We start from the raw sequence: 21,501 nt of genomic DNA on the forward strand, positions 1-21,501 counted from the left end.
TCACCAGTTGGTGGCACTTTACTATACAGTGACCTAGGAGGACCAGTGCACCATGAGAAACTCATTCCATCTTTTGTTTTGTCTTTCTTGGTCTGGGTTACCACACTCAATGTTTTTTTTTTTTCCCTAGATCCATCCATTTGCCTGCAAATTTCAAGATGCCATTATTTTTTTACTGCTGTGCAGCACTCTGTTGTGTAAATGTACAACATTTTCTTTAACCATTCTTTGGTTGAGGGGCATCTAACATATGGAATCTTACTTTGGAGGGTAAGACTGGGGTCAGGTTTTTGGAACCTGACTAAAGGTGTTATGCAAACTAGTTTCCCGATTGACTGAGTTCTCTGACAAAAATACCTCTTGAACTGACCAGTCATTCACACACTAGGATGACTGTGACCCTTTCCAAAGAGAGAGTTCTTGGAGAATGCAGATCTGCAAACGGGTAGAGAAGACACGGGACACCAGGTGGTGGCGGTGCACGTGCTTAATCCCAGCACTCGGGAAACAGAGGCCACATGCCTGCCTGTAACCTCAGTACTGTGGGGAGCAGAGACAGCAAGGTTCCTGGGGCTTCCTGGCTGACAGCCTAGCTCAGTTCCAGAGAGAGGTCCTGTCTCAAAGGGATATGACAGAGAGCAGTAGACAGGGTACCCAAAGTTTTCCCCTGCCTTTGGAACGTGCACACAGGCACATGCACCTACAGTGCACACACACACACACACACACACACACACACACACACACACTTCTGAAAGCCCTGCAAGTGAGACAGAGTTTTCTGTGCCCTGTCTTGCCCAGGCATCACTGACTCTGGAACATTCTTCCTTAGGCACATTTATACCTCTGCAAAGGAGCCTCAGACCCCTCCACACTCTGAGCACAAGCAGCAGCCTCTCCCAGGCTGCGCCACCCACCACCACCCTTCTCTGACTAGAAAACTGCAGGCAGGTTCTCAGCTGCCACTCTCCCCGGCCCTGGGAGCTTGAGCAAGCCCTGCTGCTTCTCCTGGAGTCTCAGGTGTAAAACAGACACACCCTCGACCCTGAAGGCCACTGCTCAAGACCGAAGGGTCCAGCTGCAAAACAAGCCCTTGCACAGAGTAATCTCAGCAGATAACAGCAATTGTTTTGTTCAAGGAAGAAAAGAAGAAAATATGTTCAGGACGGTGTCCCACATATGGTGTGGTGACAAGAGTTACAGAGGAAGTTGTTTTTCTTCTTCTTTTTTTCTAAATAATTACAGGATGCCCATGGCAATATGGAGTCAGAACTCTTTGAGCCACTAGTGCTCAAACTCCCACTCTGCTCATGTTGGTTGATGAATCTGGGATCCATTGCTTTCTCCTTAAAGACTAGACTCATCATTCCTAGGAAGGAGACAATGTATCTAATAGAAGTGTAGTGATTTAAGGGGAAGCCATTCTCAGAGCTGTTCATTTTCCAAAGACAAACAGTGACATCTTTAATCTTACATGTTCGAATGGGATCTGGCTACCTCTCCATCAAGAGCTGGGCTCTGGCACGTCTCTCCTTGAAGTTGGGTGAGTTTGTAGGATGTCTATGGGGGAATGAGAGAGTTTACCCTACAGGAAGGAGACTTCAGATCCTTGTTTCAATCAATAATTGTATCCGCTGCACAGATGAGTGTATGGAATCCTAACCCTAACCCTAACCCTAACCCTAACCCTAACCCTAAAGATGTTCCCAGTTGTTCCCAGCCTCTGCTTTCCCAGAGGTAGACCCAGTCATGGAGGACAGAACTAGCCATTTTTGCTGCTCTTCCCAAATTCCTGACCTACAAATTGTTTTAAGCTAAAAAAATCACAGCAATATATTATGTAGCAGGATTTTAATAAAACCACGAATACAGTAAATAGAAGACAGGAGCAGCAGGATTTGTGATTAGAGAAGTTCCTATTATATATATCCCCTAAGTGCCCTGCTAGGGCCAGCAGCTGCCAGAGACCCCGCCCCTGAAGTTTATGTCCCGCCCATCACCCTTTCCGCCAATGGGGATTTAGCCCCTGTGCTGCCCTCCAGCTCCTTCGGTGGCTGTGGTACAGAAGATGGGCAGAGGACTCAAGCCTAAGAGGCTCCTGTGTCACCGCAGCAGTGGCGGGTCAGCTTTCTCCCCGCTGGGAGGTGGGTATGGGGGTGGGGCCAGGAGATGCCTTGGTAGGAGTGGCCGCCCCGCCTGGGTGAGGGCTGCTCCTTAATCTCTCATCTCCGCTGCCTTTACATTCTGGCCCGACAGAGGTCAGCAGACTGGACACATTCTTTGTTGCGGTTAAACCAAGCCCTTAAGGGCTTAGAATTGCTTTAAGCCTGATTAACTCCCGAGGAGACAGAAACATTTACATTTGGGGACAGAAGAATAAGATGTTTAATCGCCTCTTAGAAACAAATGCTTTCCTTGTTACTCAAAGCCAGGCCCCTGTCTCACCCCCTTTTCCTTCTATTTGTTTTGTTCTCAAACTACTCTTTCTCCCCTCTTCCTTTTCAGGCCTCTTCATTGTTCATCATTCTTGCCCTTTCTTTAAAACTTTAAAATATTTAAAGCTGAGTGAGCAAGGCATGATCTTAACCTCTGAGCCATCTCTCCAGCCCACTGCTTCCCAAAATTTCTCACTGTCTGTGTCTCCATGTCTCTGTTGTCCCTCTCTGGATATCTTCCAGCTTTGGAGTCTTTCACTTTCCTGCTTCTGCGCTCCTGAAGGGTGAATCACACAATGGCTTTTGAAGCAGACAGTGGTGCGGTTCTCAAATGCTTACTAAAAGAGGGGCCGGAATTCTGGAATCCCTGACGCTGGCTTGGCTTATGAGCAGTGGTGGGGGAGGTTCTCAGCCGTGTGTCTCAAATCTAATGAGCCCTTGTCGGCAGGAGGCCTGGTGGAAGTCATGCTGGGTTTGAAATCCCATCACAGATGGCTCCCCAACTTTTGGTAATAATCTCAGCGCAATGAACAAGGGTGGTCAAGCCTCTCTCTGGATCTTGGCGAAGAACCTTGGACTTGGGGTAGAGATCTCATCTCCTACCAGTCGTTAGGCAGTCACTTCATCTCTGAGCATGTTCTTCACCCATAAAATGCATAGCGGCCATCATTGTGCCTTTCTCAGGGGGCTATTATGAGACGCATACACGCTAATGAATGAGAAAGCATTTTGCAAAGTATAGCGTGCTGTACAAATTTAAACCCTTTTTATTATTGTTGCTATCATGATCATAATTTTTATGTTGTGCTAATGTTATTCTTACAACTCATCAGTATTAAAAAGAAGCTCTGAGCAGGAGGCAATCTTGCTTCTCCCTCATGTGTGGATTTAGGGCGTCCCTGGGAATAAATCACTATTTCAAGGGGCTTTATCAAGTCTCCTGCTTCCTCCCTAGTCTGCTCAGCTTCCTTTGCGGAAGGGCTGCGAAAGCTGAGTATATCCTCCAGGCCTGGTCTAGCAGCTTCCCGTGGTGGTGGTGGTGGTGGTGGTGGTGGTGGTGGTGGTGTATTGCCTCCTGTATCCATTCCAGCTCCAGGCAGTTTAACCTCACTTCTCCATCTGCCCCCTGTCGAGTGAGCACAACCTCAATCTCTGTCCATGACACAGAGCACCTTCTCCCTAGCTCACCCAGAACACAGATGACCTGTTCTCAGGTCCTGCCCCCTCCCCTCCTTTCCAGCTTCCGCTACTCTCGGCTTCAGCCTCATGGGCTCATGGCCATGCTTGCCTCATGACCCCGAGGAAGGCCTCCATCCCTGAAAGTCAAGCTGCCCTGACCATTGACTTCTCCATCTTTCCCAGCTGAGACCACTCACTCTCTTGACTTTCACTGCAGCTAGGCAGAACAAGGGTGGTTAGTTATTCATGCCTTGCTATCAAACCAGTCATCATCCTTGTTCTAAGCTGAGTCGGCATTCTCTCCAATCTGCAAGCCTAGATCAGAGCACCTCCCAGTGAAAGCAGCTTACACAGCAAGGGAGGGGTGTAGGAAAGAACTCTCTGTCCCATCCTCCTTCAAGGCCAGCACTTTGATAACCCACCCAAACTTACCCTGGCCATGACCCTCGGGAGAGCCGCAGGTCTCTCAAACCCACCATTCGCTACCATCCATGATGACTCCAAGGGGACCTATCAGAGCATTTTACAGATGAGGAAATTCTGGACAAGTATCCAGGAAGTGAAACACCTTGCCTAAGGTCAACCAAAGTGGGAGCTCACGCAATCACCAGGGCTGCTTCCTTCAGGCTCTCGCCCACTCATTCTTGGCTCTGTCCTCGTGGACCTCGGGGTGGAACGGCACAGAAAATCCCATAAACAGATCCTTGCCACCGCATGGTCATCATGGCATAGGAATACATTCAGAGCTCCGAAATCACGGAAGAACTAGGTTTTATTTTGCCTGAAGAGCTGATTGATTGTGGTGGTAGTGGCGTGTGTGTGTGTGTGTGTGTGTGTGTGTGTGCGTCTGTGTGTGTGTGTCTGTGTGTGTGTCTGTGTGTGTGTCTGTGTGCGTGTGTGTGTCTGTGCACGTGTGTGTCTGTGTGTGTGTCTGTGTGCGTGTGTGTGTCTGTGTGTGTGTCTGTGCGCGTGTGTGTCTGTGTGTGTGTCTGTGTGTGTGCGTGTCTGTGTGTGTGTGTCTGTGTCTGTGTGTGTGTGTGTCTGTGTGTAGAGGGGGCTGCTGTGGAGCAACACTGTAGAGATCTTTCCAGCAGAGATCTTTCCAGAAGTTGGAAACTCTAGAGAGTAAATATAAATGTTTTGCACTGTGGCTACCACAACCCCACTTATGACAGACATTACTAATCAGCCTTGACCAATGACCCCACCAGGCTCTGCTATGCCAACCATCCCCCGGTCTCTCCTTTGAAGAACTGGAACTCACTGGATGCTCCTAACGTGAGAGTTCTGTGACACCAAGAGTAACTATCACCTGTGTCTCACCTCACCACTCGGGTCACCCCTGCCGGTAAGGTGGTCAAGACGATTGTCATTTCAGAGAAGAACCTGCAGTCAGGAATATCCCTTCCTTGGCAAGGTCACACAGCCAGGGAGCTGAGAGGATTCAGCAGGATGCTCCAGCGTGCCTCCCCTCAGAGCCTGTGGCTTCTTTTCTTTCCCTCTCCTCCATCACTGTAAAATGTGTCTGCATTGAAAGAGGCTGGAGATGTCTGCGCGGGTGCTGTCTGCGCTCTCCAGCGAGGATATGTCGCCGAACCTGCTTTATTTTTGCGGGATGCCACGGTGCCCTGCCTCACACATAAATAAAAAGGATTTAATAAAGCAGTTGAGCAATGTTCAACATTTCTCAATGAAGCAGGCTCTTAGTGGAGTTTTAAAAAGAATTTTCTTTATAAATTGAAATCGTGTCTTCAGGTATTTCAGCTCTTGCAGCAAGGAGAGTCTGCGACTCACAGACTTGCTTGTCTGAGGGGTAATTTAATGCCACCGCCATAGATCTCGATTTCTCTTTTTACCTTTAATCAATTTTAACAAGCCAGATGGTCATTGCAAATGGCTTCCCTAGCATCTCCCTTTTCTGCCTCTACTGTGCTAGGGGATTTATTGGAACGAGGTTCCTGGAACGATCTCATCACTTCCCATTCTGGGCTCTTCCTGCCGCCGCCATTCAGGGCAGTCTCCAGCATCCACAACTGCACCTTCTCTGGCTCCTCAAATGGAAGAAGCTCCTGTGCCCTGCCCTGCCCTGCCGGTCAGCCCCCGGGAGAACAGAAACACACACATGCCTTGCATGAGTTATTGATGCTGTAGTTTCTAACTAGACAGCCTTGCTCATCTATAATCTAGGCATCAGGAATAAGTATGGCTGTGGAGGTCATAGTTTCCCGGCACTGTTCTTACTGTTCTTCTTTATGATCTTTAATACCTACAATATTGGAACTAAGGTTTTTGTTTCCGTAGTCACTTTTATAAATATGACCACAAAAAATCAGGAAGCTGAAGCACTTTGTGCCCAAGTTGCATGGTTTAATTTCGAGGCTGAGGGTCCGTTCTGATCACCAAGCCTCTTTATTAGAATGTATTCGTATACTGTTTAGGAAGTGAAAATCGGTTGCTGTTTCACTAAAACTCCCAGCCATCAATCCCTGTATTCCATAAATATTTATTGATCACTTACCATGTGCTAGGATTTATGCTGGGTTCCGGGGAGACAGCAGTGAATGAGATAAAAAAAAAAAATCCTTGTCTCATAAGGCTTAGCGTGGAAAGGGGATGGACGGGAAAGAAGGCTGCTAGGCAAATAATGACTCCCGTCAAAGCCCTCCTCATCCTTATCCCTGGAATCTCTGAAAGCTACCTGACACTTCACAGATGTGATTAAGTCGTGCCTTTGAAATGGAGAATTAACCTGGATTAACCAGGTGGGCCCAATGCAATGAAAAGAGTCTTTAGAAAAGGGTGCAGAAGGCTCTCTGGCACAAAGAAGGTAGATTCATGGAAACTGGGGTCAAACTGCTGTGAGTGACAGCTCTGAAATGGGAGAGGTCAGAGGTCAGAGAAGGAAAGCACCCTCCTGCTAGATAGTGGGTGGGCAGAGGAAGTGAGCTTCTTTAACCCAGAGCCTTGGTCTGGAATGCAGCCCTGCCCACCCACTTCAGACTCCTCACCTGGGAAAGCCTCTGGGAGTGACTGAAGGCTGTTGGGGGTAATTTTTACAGATTATGATCCAAGCTAAGAATAAAGGTGAAGTCCCGCTGAGAAAACAACCCTGGGAGGCTCTGTGAGAGAAAGGATAAGAGAAAGGGGGCCAAGAAGGACATTCCAGGCAGAGGGAAGGGCAGGTCCCAAGGTCCAGAGCGTGGGGAATAAAGAGAGCCACTGTGGCCAGTCTTCAGCAAGAGCAGAGTGGGGGAGAGGGGTGCGGAGTGGGGTGCTGTCAAGTGAGGTTGGACAGTTACTCCAGACTCAGAGATTATAGTGTCCTTTAGACCACAGTGAGGGGGTCTGGTATTTAAAGTCAAAGAGAAGCCGCTGGAGAATGTTAAGGGGGGTGTGTGTGTGTGTGTGTGAACTGTCATTGCTTTGGTCAAGCATCCATGAAGAAGACCCTTCCTTGGGACAAGCAGCAAACTTAGAGGCAAGCAAGACCAATATGTCCTCCAGTGTTTCTGACACATTCCTAGAACAAGCTCAGCCTTCGGGGGTGGGGGGTGGGGGGGGGCAAGGGCTCCTCTTTCTGCTGACCTAGCTCTCTAACTCCTCAGGGCAGGGCCCCTGAGTACTCAGTGAGCAGACAGTGCTGTAGCCTTCAGCAGGATTTATGATGGTAAGAGCTGACCCCCGACATGGAGGCACTCAGCATTACTGTATGACCGAACTTGAAATGCTCCTGCCCAGGGGTGGAACTTTCCATCTGAGGCACTCTGTGACTCTCTGGCTCATTATTTAAATGCAGCTTTAGATGGGAAGCTATGTGAAGCAAGGGACCCCCTGCACTTTAGCTCTGTAGCTCCAGACTAGTGTGTAGCCAGGGCTCAGTAGGGTCATGTTGAAAGCAGGGTTATGTGGGAGAGGGGAATGCCACCAGCACCAATAATTTACACCTGGTTTTTGGTAGGAATCAGAAATGGAAAGAGTACTAACAAACAAGAAAATTAAAATCATTAAAATACCTCTCCATGGTTCTATTCTAATTACTGTTCTGAAGACAAGGCTTTGTTCTCAGGCAGCTGATACCAGGGAGAAACATGAACACTAGACAAGTCTTTCCACCCTAAAAAGCCTTAGCTAGATGCCCAAAAGCAGCCAGAGTGTGTGGGGACATACAAAAGGCACACACACGCGCACACATACACACACACACATCTAAATACCATCCAGTCATTTAGTTCCCCGCATATGCTATTGTAATTAGAATGTGAAGTGTCCTCCACAGGCTCCTGTGTTGGGGCATTGATCCCCAGCGGGTGGCCCTGTTTTGGAAGGTTGTGGGATGTTGAGGAGGTGGAGCCATGCTGGAGGAAGTAGGTCACAGAGGGAAGGCCCCGAGGTTTCACAGCCCAGCCTCACTTCCTGTTTTCTCTCTGTTTTCTGAGTGGGGATTCAGTGTGATTTACCTGTCTCTGTTTCCTGTTGCCACACTTTTCCTTTAGGGGATGGAATGTGCCCCCTAAAACTGTAAGCCAAAAGAAACCTTTCCCTCCTTAAATTGCTTCTTGTCAGGTATTTTGTTATACTAATGAGAAAAGTTTAAAAATTACACATGCTAATATCCACATCTGTACACATCTGGCTTTCTAACAACTTGCCTAATTGCAGAAGACGGTTCTACCATCTCACGTTTCTACAAGCAGGTCCAAGCGGTAGGGCTTTCCCAGATCCGAAGTGCCATGGTTATTATTCTGTTTAGCCATTAAAATAGTTTAAAGGATGCTACCTTTTATGATTGGGTGTCTAGGAGATTTTTAAAGTTGTGCTTCACTGAAGAAGTTTGAGAGTGTTGTGGCCCCAGCTCCATTTTCTGCTAAATTCTGGGAATTTGCATATCTCAGTGATTTTTTTTCGGAACACATATGGGGTAAGCTAGAAGAACTGACTGTACTTTCTTCTGTCGGCAACACCAAGAAAACAAGAAGATACACAGTCATTAACGAGAAATTGAAATCAAACCAGTGCGCATGAAGGATGATTCATGATGTCCTTCTGGTGAATAGGACACTCGTATTATTTATTCATTTGCCGTCTACTCTTTCATTCTGTTGCTTACTCTCAAGCTACCCCTCCAGTGCCTACTGGATGTCAGCTCCCATCATAGGTTCTGTTGACGCAGCAAAGAGCAGAAGCAGCGTCTCAGAAAAGCTCAGGGTTGGGAGTGGATGTGATGATACACACCCGTAATCCCACTCCTTGGGAGCAGGAAGAGCAGGGTCGTGAGTTCAAGGCCAGTCTGGACTGTTTAGTGAGTCCCTGTCTCATATAAAAATCTTAAAGTTGGAAGAAGATGGTGTACATACATTTCATCACTGCAGGCTTCGCAGGTTTTCCTCCAGTATTATCAATGTGCTTACTATCTAGTGCCTACTTCCTACTATCAGCGTACCATTGTACTCGATTCAGTGGCCCGGGAGTCACTGGTAGTTATCATCAGTGTGTAAGGGAGACAGAGTCCCTAGTCCTCTCAGTTTCTGGGTGAGGATTGTGGGATCTAGTAGGAAGTGGTAGGGAGAGCGACGTAACTCCAGCCTTGGTCCTGAATACTGCCACTGACTTCTGGGGAAGAACACATTGAGTCTTCAGTTTTGGAAGAGGGTGGAGGATGTCTTCCTTCATCGGAGTCGGTTTCAAAGGGGGAAAAATAAAAATAAAATAAGAGCTATCACCAGGATCCATGGTAGTGGGGACACCTGAATTTATTCAAGGATACCTAGGAGGCCACTTGATTTCATGGGGTCAGAGGAAGATGGGCACCATGCCAAAAGGACACCGAGTTACACCGTGTGAGCTTGTGGTGTAGGCTAGAGAGGTGAAGGGTGAAGGGTGGGTGTAATGTGGTGGTACCAGACTGTCCATCAGGGGGGTCCTATGGGTCAGATATATCAGGCTCTAATAGGTTGGGGGGAACCCTCTGTATTTTCTTTATTACATTATCTGCGTCTTTGTACTGTAGACTTAATATTAACCAACCTGCCACAAAATCATTCGCGAAGATCGACATTCAAAGCCATGCTCCCACCTGGGGTGGACTAGCAGACAAAAGAAGGGAGTGGGCCAAGGGAGGATAGGAGGTACAGGATGGTGGGCAGTACCTCCTGCTTTCCTTGGTCAGCCGCGGGAACCTACAGCCCACTGGGGTGGGCAATCAGAACAAGCTGGGTGTGAATAGTTATGGGTTCTGAGGGCTTACAGGATCTGAGCAGGGCTCAGGTGTAGATTAGGGGTATCCGAAAATCCCTCAAAGATTAAGAAACTTCAGAGGGCCTCTGGATTAGAGTTGTCAAGAGCAAGGACCTTCAAGTCAGGACAAGCAGGCTGAAGTCCCTCTTGGCCATTTCCCTGGGTCTGCCTGCACCTACTTCATCTGCAGCGTGCGCATGGAGGGCACTAAATCACAGAGAACACCCAGCACAGTGCCTGGCATAGGCTTCCAGTACCGGAGTATGCCATGGCTACTCCAGCCCGAGCAAAGTGGGGAAAGCAGACCTGCTGGGGAGCCTGAGCCAAGAGATCAAGGAGCGAAAAGGCCACGCCAGGCACTAAGGTAACTGCTTAGGAGGTGTCCAGTGATCAAGACTAGGGCCGATTGTGAGTTAGGAAGGGCTACTCTGCTAGGGTTTGGATCCAGAATGTCCCGAAGTCTTTTGTGTCAAAGACTTGGTTCCCAACTGTTGGTGCTACTGGGAAGTTGTGGAGGTGTTGGAAACTTTAGGTGGCAAAAGGACCAGAGGGGAAAAGGAGGTCACTTGGGGTGTGTTTTGGGAGCCCAGTCCTTCTGTTTCTCTTTTCTCCCCGGTTTCATGAGACGAGTGTTTTCTTGCTCCCTGCCATGATATACTTCTTGTTCTCAGTCCCAAAGTCAAGTGGCCAAGGTGACCATGGGCTAAAACATCTGAATCCTTGAGGAAAAATAAAGACCTTTCCTCCCCCCGGTTCCACTTGCTACCCTGGCCCGAGTACCATCGTCCACTATTCAGTTGTGCATCCAGAGGATGCAGACACAGGAAGCTGTTAATCTGTGTTTGCTAGTATTCTACCACCTCTTTCATACCCCTGTTGTTCTGGCTCTTGATTTGAAAGAAAGGAAGTCCTCCATCCCTTCTTTCATTCTCTCCCTCTTGGCTCCAGCTGCATCCCTTTGGTGACCTGGTTCCTCTACCTCACTCATTCATGGACCACCTCCTGCAGGCCGGGTCCTGGCCATTCCACGCTGGCCAGGAGACCACTCAGCTGGACCGGGGACCTCCTTTTGGGCTCAGAAACAAGCTTCACTGAGATAAGCCGCTGCCGTAATTGTCAACAGCCGTCAGAAGGCAGCAGATGCTCACTGGCCATAAAGGGCACAAGTCCTTGCTAGGGGAGCTGGTTTGGCTGCAGAGACCTTGTGTGCTATTTTTAGTGCCTGGACGCAGAGGTACCAGAAGAAAATGCCAAGCTGGAAGGCTGCCTGCCCACTGAGGGCTGGGCTCCAAGTGTCCTGCCTGTGACTTTCAACTCCTGTTCTTTGTTGTTGCTCTCTCTTTCTCTCTCTCTAGGATGAGGCTTCTAGGCCTGGCTGATGGGTACAGCTCTCCCTCCAGGGAGCAGTCACCTGGAGAGGGTGCCAATCACTGGACTGTTGGTAAGTCCTCTACTCAAAGTCAACGCCTTGTGCTGGGGTTCCTCAGTGTCAATGCTACTTTTACTTAATGGGTGAAGAATCTGGACCTTGGAAGTGGCAGGGATTCCATAAAGCCGTTTTACTGAGGAGAATCGCCCCCCCCCCTTTTAGTGTTTGCTTCTACTTTCTTGAGAATGCAGATCAGGTTTCCTGCCTCCTGTTTTGCCCTAGTTATTCAAACTTAGAAGAGCGAATCACCCTCTCTGAGTCCTATTTCCCCTTCTGTGAAGTGGCAATGAGAGACTGTCACTCAGGATGGCTGGAAACTAAAGGTGAGGAAGTGGAGAAGGTGCGAGGAACCGAGGCGGTTTGCAGAAAGACTGGGCATTTGTTAGAAGTTGGAGGTATCATTCCCATTGCCTGGTCGTCTGTCAGGACTTGCCCTGGGCCTCACCTAACCCTCACAGCCACTCAGTGAAGCAGACGAGCTCATTTTCAGATGAAGAAACCCAGTCTCAGAGAGACAGTCGGGATTCCTAAGGGCACACAGCTAGGGACGGGCTACTAGGGGGACATAGCTAGTGCAAGGCTGCCATGAGCCTTGAACTCGGGTCTCTACTCTCCTCTGTTCCAGGTCTGCAGCTCAGACGCACGGGGGTTCCCTACATGCTTTGTCCCCAAGAGGTTCAGCAGAGGGGACAGGGTTGTCAGAACGATGGTGTGTTTATGTGCACATGAGAAAGACAGACAGACTGGCAAGGAAGAAGAGAGGAAGAACAGAGAGCCAGTACCAGACTCCACACACTGCGGCTTTCCCACCTGGCCTCTCCAGTGTCCCCAAGACAAAGTATGAGCCACTCTGGTACATAGGATAACCCTGCACATGGTCCACCCTGCCATGACTCAGGGGCTCTGTGGTGCCCAGGGGTTGTCCCTTTATGGGTAGCTCAGCTACCCATGCCATACCCAAAGGTGGCCTGTATGGTGTAGACCTGTAGTTCTGTCTCAGGACTTCCTGCTTTGTTTCTCTCCTGGGTGGTCTGTCTTCTGGATCACTCTCAGGCACACCTTGTCCTCTCGAGGGTGAGCCACACCTGCATCTCAGGGCAGTATTGCTGCTGTGTGCTAGCTGCCCTCACTGTGTGTCCCCAAGAGTGGCCTTCTCTCATGGGAATTTCATAGGGGCTTCCCCCTGACACTTATTCATGAGTCATAGCTTGAACACTAAGCTGTCACTTGACCCCATCCAAAGTCTCCTCCTGACCCCTAAAAACTCGCAATAGGGAATCTGATAATTCCCAAAAGAGAACCCCCAGAAAAGTGGTCTTTAGGTTCTTAATTTCTGGGGAACAAACATCCACCATGGAGATCAGCATGAGGGAAACAGAGAAAGAGGTGCAGCAAGTACTTGGCATGAGGCTTGCCAGAGCCTCTAATGCTAGTTTCTGACTTGGAAGCTTCCTGGTTAATCCCTGGCAAGGCCACTTTCAGCATAGGCGATGTGATTGCGGCATAACCAGCATGCATGTCAGGGACCATTCTGCATGCTCTAGCTATTTTAACTCATGCAGGTGCCATGACCCTAGCAAGTAGGAGCCGTGCCCATCCATTTTGTGGATGAAGAAACTGTGGGAGGAAGCTAAGCAGCTTTCTAGGGTCACCCCGCCAGGCTGGAGAGGAGCTGGGGTTCCCATGGAGATCCAGCCCAGAGCCACACTTTGAGAACTTCCTCTGTCCCGGCCTTGTGATCAGCACCCTATAAACATTGTTTCATTTGATCAAACCTTCACTAGAGAGACAACAAAGAGAACCACTCTGGCCAAGAGGTGACTGAGATGAGCTTTGAACTCGGGGCTTTGTGGGACTTGTAAATCTCTAGCCTGGCCGGTGCAGACAGAACAAAGAATCCTTAGGTCAAGGAGCATCTCGCACTGTGTAAAATATACACGAGGAATGCTTCTTTGGCTTGCTGGAAGCATTCACGGCGGCCAGCTTATATCATCTACTTCCCCCAACTGAGAAACTGCCTAGATTAGTCCCAGGTCCTGGAGCGCCATCTCTCTTTCCTGGCTCTGCACCCAGGAAGGACTAAAATAAGATCCTATTTCTTCAAGCATCTAAGATGTAGGCCCTCCCAGGGGCCATTCCCCTATCTGCACTTCCATGGAAAGAAAGTTTTATAAAAACATAACTGGCTACATTTACAGACTCATCCATCTATCCATCCATCCATCCATCCATCCATCCATCCATCCATCCATCTACCCAGTGAATAAATGCTTATTGAGCAGATATTATTGGGTCAGGTGATAAGGAAGCAAGCAAACCAGGTGTCAGGTTAGGTCCTCCTAGAACTTACACCACAGTGGAGAAGAGACACCGTGCAGACAGGGATCCTCCTACACCACAGTGGAGAAGAGACACCGTGCAGACAGGGATCCTCCTATGGTTGTTTTGAAGGTGAAGAGAGATGGGGAGGGTGAGAGGGGGAAATGGAAGCTATTTTTACACAAGGTGCTGCAGAAGGCCAGCCTGACTGAGTCTGAGCTTTGAGGGAGGCTGCCAGGAGGCAAGGGAGGCAGCCTGCGAGCTCAAAGTTCCAGGCACAGAGACATTAAGCCTCCAGTGGGAGACTTGGCTGCCTTCATGTGGCCCTGCTTGGGGCGGTGGTAGAGGGCCTCAGGAGATGCTAGAGGGATGTGTATTCATTTGTTTGAGGAAAGTTCACACTTTGCCAATGTGCTAATGGCAAACTTTTCAATAGCATTCTCTAAAAAGAGGAGCTTAATTACAAACAAAAAGACGTGTGATGCTGAGATATAGCCGGCATCTGAACATCCTGGGGGTCACGTAGGCGCTGGGCAGACGCTGAAGAAGTTGTGTTAGCATTGACTTTGGGTGATTCCCTACCTTGTAAGCCAATGTTTGGTCAGGCAAGGATCTCAGATCTGTTCCAGGTCCAGCTAGGGGTTAAGGGACTTCCTGGTTTCTACCTGTGCTATCAATGCTCTCAGGTGGCCTCAAGTGGAGGCCAGAGGTCAAGGCTGGGTATCTTTGATTGCTTCCCACCTTGTCTTTGAGTCAAGGCTTCTCACAGAATCTGGTGCTCACCAATTTGCCTAGACAGGTGGATTAGCAAGCCCTGGGTCTCTCGCTGTCTCCACCTCTAAAGTTTTGAGATTTTCCGTGCATGACTCCATGCCTGGCTTTCACGTGGCTGCTGGAGTTTTGAACTCAAGTCCTTATATTTGTAGAGTAAGCTCTTTACCAACAGGGTCATCTCCCAAGTACCCGGGCTGCGTTTTTAAGAAGAAAAACAAGGAGGGGCTTATACTTGATGAAGACTAGTTTTCTCTGATGTTACCCCCACACTGGGGAGCAAATCTACCATTTCTTTGTGTCCAGGGCATTTTGTTCCTTCTCACGGTAACGGCAACATCACACCATGGACGTTGCCATCTTCTGGAGGACAGGGAGTAAAAGAGAAGAAAACTGCGACAATCACAGCCTGTGCTGACACTATGCATGCACCTCACACCAGGAAGACTGAGGCCAAAGCTAAGCTCAGAGGATACAACTCAACCAAACACAACCAAATGCTCTCAGTGGCTGGGTATGTCAACTTTTGCATAAGGGTTGCTGCAAACCTGAGAGGGAATGGCCAGGGAGTGCACGGCATGAGCGCCCTGGGGACTCAGAGCTGTGGACAAATGCCTCATGACTGTTCAAGACAATGAGGTAGAAAGGCTGCAGGCCTGAGCCTGGGTGGGGTGAAAGGCTTACGCCCAGCACCCCAGTGGGGCCCCCGAGTTTTTCAAAGGACCAGAGTATCAGCCTAACCTGCAGGATATTAAAAACTGTTAAGATGACCAATAAGGACCCCCCCACACACACACCAAAACAAAGGGAATATGAAGGGAGAGCAGGGGCAGAAAATCCATCTTATAGGTTTTAGTACCAATATATGTATATATACACACTGTATTAAAGGCCCTAAACAAAACCATCTTTATTAACATTTCCACAATAGTGATAAGATAGATGGAATGGAATTAGATATGAAAAAATGTAATATCTGTGAAGGAAACTCTGGGGAGACATGGAGTTATGAAGGTCATTTCTCATTAAGGGCAAACTTTTCTGTGGTTTTTGCCTCTGACTTTATCCTATGAATCCTCTGCCAGAGTCTGCAATATGCACTCCTTGCTCTGTGTGCTGGGGACAGGCTGTGTCACCCGGCGGCCCCCTCAGCTAGGCAGCGTCAGGCTATTTTTAGCTCCTCCGAACAACTAATGGCATTATTGTCCATTTCCCTGTGGTGAGCTGCTCTGGAGCTTACCAGCTTATTAACTCTGCTAGACACCCAGCGCCAGGAAAACAGGGTTCCCTTGAATTGGAACCCAGGAAAAAGCAAAGGCTGCTGAGTTCCAGAGGTGGTGGCTGTCTCTCTCAGGGGCAATGCAGACGTTGATGTAGACACGAATTCTGAAGACACAACTCTTGGCTGTAAGATGTGCACAAGAATGCCCACCCCATGGGTGGCATTACTACCTATGATGGGCTCGTAATGAAATTTGAATTCCAGTACCTTGGAGAATGGCTTTATTTGACCATGCAGTCTTCCAGAGAGAGTTGGATTAACATTGTGATATTTGGGGCAAGTCCTAACTGAAGTGTTGTGCTTTTTTTATAAATAGGACAGGTTGGGTTATGGAGACACACAGAGCACCCTGCATAGAAATGAAGACAGAGATCAGGGCGGAGCATGGATGATGACCTCCATGATGTCAAAGATGGATGCCAAATCTCTAGAAGCTAGGGGAGCGACCTGAACAGACTCCCGCTACAGCACTTGGAGGAAACCAAACCTGAGGACACCTTGATTTTTGTACAGTCTCCAGAGACAAGAGGAAATTCACTTCTTTTTTTAAGCCACCTAGTTGGTGATGTACTGTGATGGCAGCCCTGACATCAAATACAGGGAGCATTAGTAAAATGGGAGGGAACATAGATCCGAGACCGTCACCTGGCATAGAGTTCAAGGTCCAAGGTCAGAAACTCTCTAAAATAAGTCACGGAATGATACTGAAGAAATCGATCCCATGGTATTTCTGTGCACCCCTTGTGGTCTTGATTCCTACAGACACCAGAAGAGGACAATGTACCCCCCAGGGCTGGAGTTATAGACAGTTGTGAGCTGCTATGCGGGTACCGGGAGTTGAACCCCAGGTCTCTGGAAGAGCAGGCATTGCTCTTAACCACTGAGACCTTTCTCCAGACCTAAGTAGCTGCTCTTAAGACTTAATAAGTGGATGAATGAATGAGATTCGGAAAAGGGCATGCACCCCAGAACGTGGCACGACAGGTAGTCAGTGAATGTTTGATAGTTGAATGGTCATCAGCATTTACAGTTTCTCCTCATGAACCAGGAAGGACTCTAAATGATTGACATACAGTGGCCGACACATATGAAACCCTTACAACAACCTTTTCAGCTTAAGAGATCACATTTTGCATTTCTTCCATGTCTGCTTGGTTATTAGACAGTCTTATATATCCCAGGATGGCCTCTGAGGATGACCTAGAAATCTTGATCTTCTGTCTCTCCTTCTTGTGCTGGGATCACAGGTATTAGATTGGTTCACAGCGTTTTGGTTCTGGGATTGAACCCAGGCTTTCATGCACGCTAGGCAAGCCGTCTGCCAACCCAGCTACTTCTCTACCTAATGACCTCATCTTAAAGACGAGGAAAATGAGGCACAGAGAGGCTGAATAACTTTCTCAGATTCATTGAGTGGTTGAATTGGCTATTTGGTATGCAAGTCTACTGATTGCTATTTTGGGATATGGGGTCATACTGTGAAACTCTGGGCCTCTGTTAATACAACTGATCTTGGATCAGGGGGTGGAGCCAGTGACTGGCTGACAGGAATTAGTGAAATAGAGTATGGAGGACACAGGAATAAGGAAAAAAAGACACACAAGAAGGAATAGGGAAGGACTTAGAGATTTTCAATCCTTTTTGGTTTGGAGCAGGTGGGAAGATGCTCTCTTGCTAGGTCTTCATCCAAAAATGAAGATCAGTTGGTTGTGTTTCGGCTTCTCTGAGCTAGCAGGTTTTCACCCCCACATCTGTCTCTTGAGTCTTTATTGGTAAACAGAACAACTTAGATAAAAAGGACAGATTTCAATGTTGTATATGAAGAACCCAGCATATAGTTGGAGCTCAATCTGGATACAGGGAGTAGTTGGGAGTCTCTGGGGAAGGCAGGGAGCATTGGGCCTGCCCCTGGTGGCTTGGTCTCTCTTTGTATCCTCTGCGGGTTTTGTGCTTCTCCAGAATGAGAGGGCCTAGGCCTGACTGGAATCTGAGGGCCCTTACTAAGAGCAAGCTATCCTTTACAGATTCCTGTCCTTACACCTTACTGCTTGTCTGAGAAGAAGTCAATCTGGTGCTGAAGAGAAGAGGTGTGGCATAGCCTTGTATCATCTGTCAGAAGGCAGACTGTACATTGTCCCCCGCTCAGTGCCATAATTCATCCCAAACCAAGTGTGAGATGCTGACTCTGCACTTCCTCCACAGGCCACAGGCTGGCTGTGTGTTCGCCTTCCTAGACTCAGCTGGGCTATGCCAAGTCCCAACCCTGGCAGTGATTTACAGTGTCACGGGCTGGTGTCCTCCACCCTGACCACGGCTCTGGCCCACAGGTTTAATTATTTAAACAGATTTTACATTTTATGAGCATGCCCTCAAGCCTGGCAGAGGAAAGAGAGCCTTAGGAGGGGAAAGACTTTGCTTGAAACAGTAAATTGAACCGTGCAAGGACAGAATTCGGGAAGCATTCCAAATTCCTGAATGTGAGCGTGGTATTCAAGGCCCTTTGGAATTCACTCCAGGTTGTCTGCTGCCCCTGCTGGGCATAGAGCATGCCTCTGTCTCACTGTGGAGCGAAGCAATACCCCGTCATCTTTGGAAGTTTAGTTGGCTTCTGCTGGCCAGCCTACCAGCAATGCCCTGTCCTGCAGACTCGTCATGCATACTGGCATACTGACTCATCTTCCTGTAGTCACGGTACTAACAGCAGTGAGGTCGGGTTGCTGACACAGCAGTAACCAGCCTCCTCAACCCCCCACCACACTCTTCCCTCTCCGTAACAAGAGACTTCCTTATGCACCCCTTGGAGGTGTTCCTCATTAGGGTCTAGCTTCATGATGTCTTCCCTGCCCGCCTGCCTCCCAACTGAACCCAATTGCTCCCAGCAAACTCTAGTCATCTATCAGAGCCCAGCATCCTGGGACCGTGACTAAGGGCGAACTCAAAGCTTCTCTTAGGTTCTGACTGCCTTCTGGATGGGATTGTGGGATTCAGGGTCTATTCTAGCAGGATGATGCCTGTTTTTTTTTTTACCAGGAAAGACTCCAAGGTGTTTTCTCTACTAGACACTCCCTGTTGTTGCTTGTTTACTCATGGTTTGTTGTTGTTTATTTACTCATCCGTACACTCGCTCACTTGCTCGCTCACTCACCTACTCCCTCTTTCAACACACCTTTATTGAGCCCCACTCCACATGAGACCCTTTGCCCGGCTAGATCCATAGAGACAGCAAAGCGTTCGGGCCTTGGCTGCTCATTTTACAGCTGTGGAATCATTTGGTAAAATGGCTGTTCTGAAGTTCCAGCCTCTTAAACAGCTGCAGGTCGCTGCTAGCCCTGGGGTAGCACGCACACTTGGGTTGGGCTAGAGAGGACCCACCTAACCCTCAGGCCTTTGGGGACTGTGTTTCCTTTGCTCTGCTCAGAGGACCAGGCTGGAGAAAATGAAGCTCACCAATCTCCATCTTCCCTGCTCCCCACATCCGTGTAGACTGGGGATTAGAAAGTCCAAGGCTATTAAAATAATGATGCAAATAATCCACATTTTTCATCTTAAAAGCACTTCTGCCGCATCCGATTAATCTTTTCCAGCACCCTTGTGTGTAGGTAAGTGTAAATTTGTGCTTAGAGATGAACGAAGCCAAAAATGTGAGGTGATTACTCTTGGCCCGAGGCTACATGGAAGGCAAGCTTTTGAGCAGGGCCTGGATTCATCAGTCTTCTGTTATTCTGAACCATTTCTCAGGCTCTGAGGGCCATGTCCCTTGAGCAACTCTCAGGAATGGAGCTGGTTTGTCTTAGCTGTGTTCATGGAGGTGCACGAGCTATGCGGAGTAGATGGAAGCCACGCCCGCGGCTGGCCTCTGGCAAGTGACCTGACCTCTCTGCGCATGCTCCAATTTCCCCCCTTAAGAAATGGAGATAATGACTAGGCTGCAGGGTTAGGAGGGGGATACTAAATGAGCTTATTTTTGCATAGTCATTTGCACAGCAGGCAATACATTTTTCTTCAAAGAATAGAGACAGAGCATGACATAGGTGAAGTCGGTTTAGTTGCTAATACTCATTGTCGCCATCATCACCACATCACCGTTACTGTAACCGTCCCTATCACCATCATCATCACCGTCACCAAGCATCATCATCATCATCACTATCGCTACCAAGTGTTTATTCAATTTTCTTACTGGTCTTCATTAAGTGCTGTGGATTTTACAAGAACAGTGAACAGCACTTTTCCCCTCATTGCGGTGCACCATCCCTCACTGCTGTGCACCAACCCTCACTGCTGTGCACCACCCCTCACTGCTGTGCACCACCCCTCACTGCTGTGCACCACCCCTTACTGCTGTGCACCACCCCTCACTGCTGTGCACCACCCCTCACTGCTGTGCACCAACCTTCACTGCTATGCACCATCCCTCACTGCTGTGCACCACTCCTCACTGCTGTGCACCACCCCTCACTGCTGTGCACCAACCTTCACTGCTGTGCACCATCCCTCACTTCTATGCACCATCTCTCACTTCTGTTCACCATCCCTCACTGCTGTGCACCATCCCTCACTGCTGTGCACCATTCCTCACAGATGTGCACCATCCCTCACTGCTGTGCACCATCCCTCACTGCTGTGCACCATCCCTCACTGCTGTGTACCATCCCTCACTATTGTGCACCATCCCCTGGGAACTGGCATGCTCCAGACATAAAGGTGCTGCGATTTTGTCATCATAACAGAACCACATCCTGGGACTGTGAGGGAAAAGGAGACTTCCCCTCACATTGCCTTTGTCCTGGCATCTTATCACAGCAACAGCAAAGCTATTACAGTCTCCAAACAAAGGACATAGTTGGGTACGGGAGTTATGTCTGAAAATAGCTTTTAAAAAAAGCAACAGATGAAAGCCAGGTTCATGGAACACTTTGTAAGGTAGATGAGTTTTCTGGGTAAGTTTGGGTCATAGGGTATCGCTCAATGTCTAATGCTGGCACATGCACTGTCCGGGGTAGGTGGATACATGAGTCACAGACGTTAGTTTCTTGCTTGTTGTTTGTTTTTGTTTCTGCCTTCTAACATCGTATCCAGGCAGCACCATTTGAATTAGACAAGCTGCGTGGAGATGCTGATGATCATTTTGGGCACACTGAAGTAAAAATACAACTCTGACCTCAAAAGGGATAAGGGAATTTATTCTGGGGTCAAATATGAGGGACCATGGCCATCTAAACACAGATGTAGGCATCTCAAGCTCTAGACTCCAGTGAGGCATCAATTTCATGAACTTTTTATAGTAACAGCAAATAAACTATAAATCAAGACCCTTTTACAAACACATCAATGGGTACAGTAGCTGGTGGCTTGTAAGAAAATGGAAAGACCTCTACTGTGGGTATCAGATGGTATCTGACAGCATCCCCAGCCCTCTGCTTGGAGAAAAACTAGGGTTTTGTTAGGTGAATATATTCCAAAGGATGTTTATCTGTTAATTATGAGATGTAAGGTAACACCTAGGTGGGCAAGGGATAAGTGTGGGGCTAAAGATTGCACAAGATACATTGTAATCTGGCTCCAGCCCTGCACCGGTCCAGTATTTCCACATCAATCCGTCATCAGCCTTTGTAGCCACAGCGTTTTTTCTAGGAATCCTTATTCACATGCACATCACACACCCTACCCAGAAAGTTGCTTCACAGATTATCCTACCGAATTCCTCACAAAGTCTCTGGGTGGTCATGCTAGTTTCCCGCCTCAGAGACAAGAAAGGGAGGCAGGTCAGAAAGTAACTAGGGCTGTATGACTTGTGCCCAGGGGCAGAGTTGGTCAGTGGGATGCTAGGTGGGTATCAGCTCCTGATGAGG

The 21,501-nt window shown here is 48.5% G+C and overlaps 1 long non-coding RNA gene across 1 annotated transcript; it reads left to right on the forward strand.

Annotated features, from left to right (window-relative positions):
* The first annotated feature begins 1,408 nt into the window (after positions 1-1,408).
* Positions 1,409-19,268, forward strand: LOC148117945 (uncharacterized). The gene is made up of 4 exons (XR_015736305.1): positions 1,409-1,543; positions 11,204-11,289; positions 14,674-14,881; positions 15,966-19,268. It is a non-coding gene; the product is annotated as an uncharacterized LOC148117945 (long non-coding RNA).
* The last annotated feature ends 2,233 nt before the right edge of the window (positions 19,269-21,501 follow it).

This window comes from Myodes glareolus, chromosome 24 (assembly GCF_982192425.1).
Source record: "Myodes glareolus chromosome 24, mMyoGla1.1, whole genome shotgun sequence".
Taxonomy (NCBI): Eukaryota; Metazoa; Chordata; class Mammalia; order Rodentia; family Cricetidae; genus Myodes; species Myodes glareolus.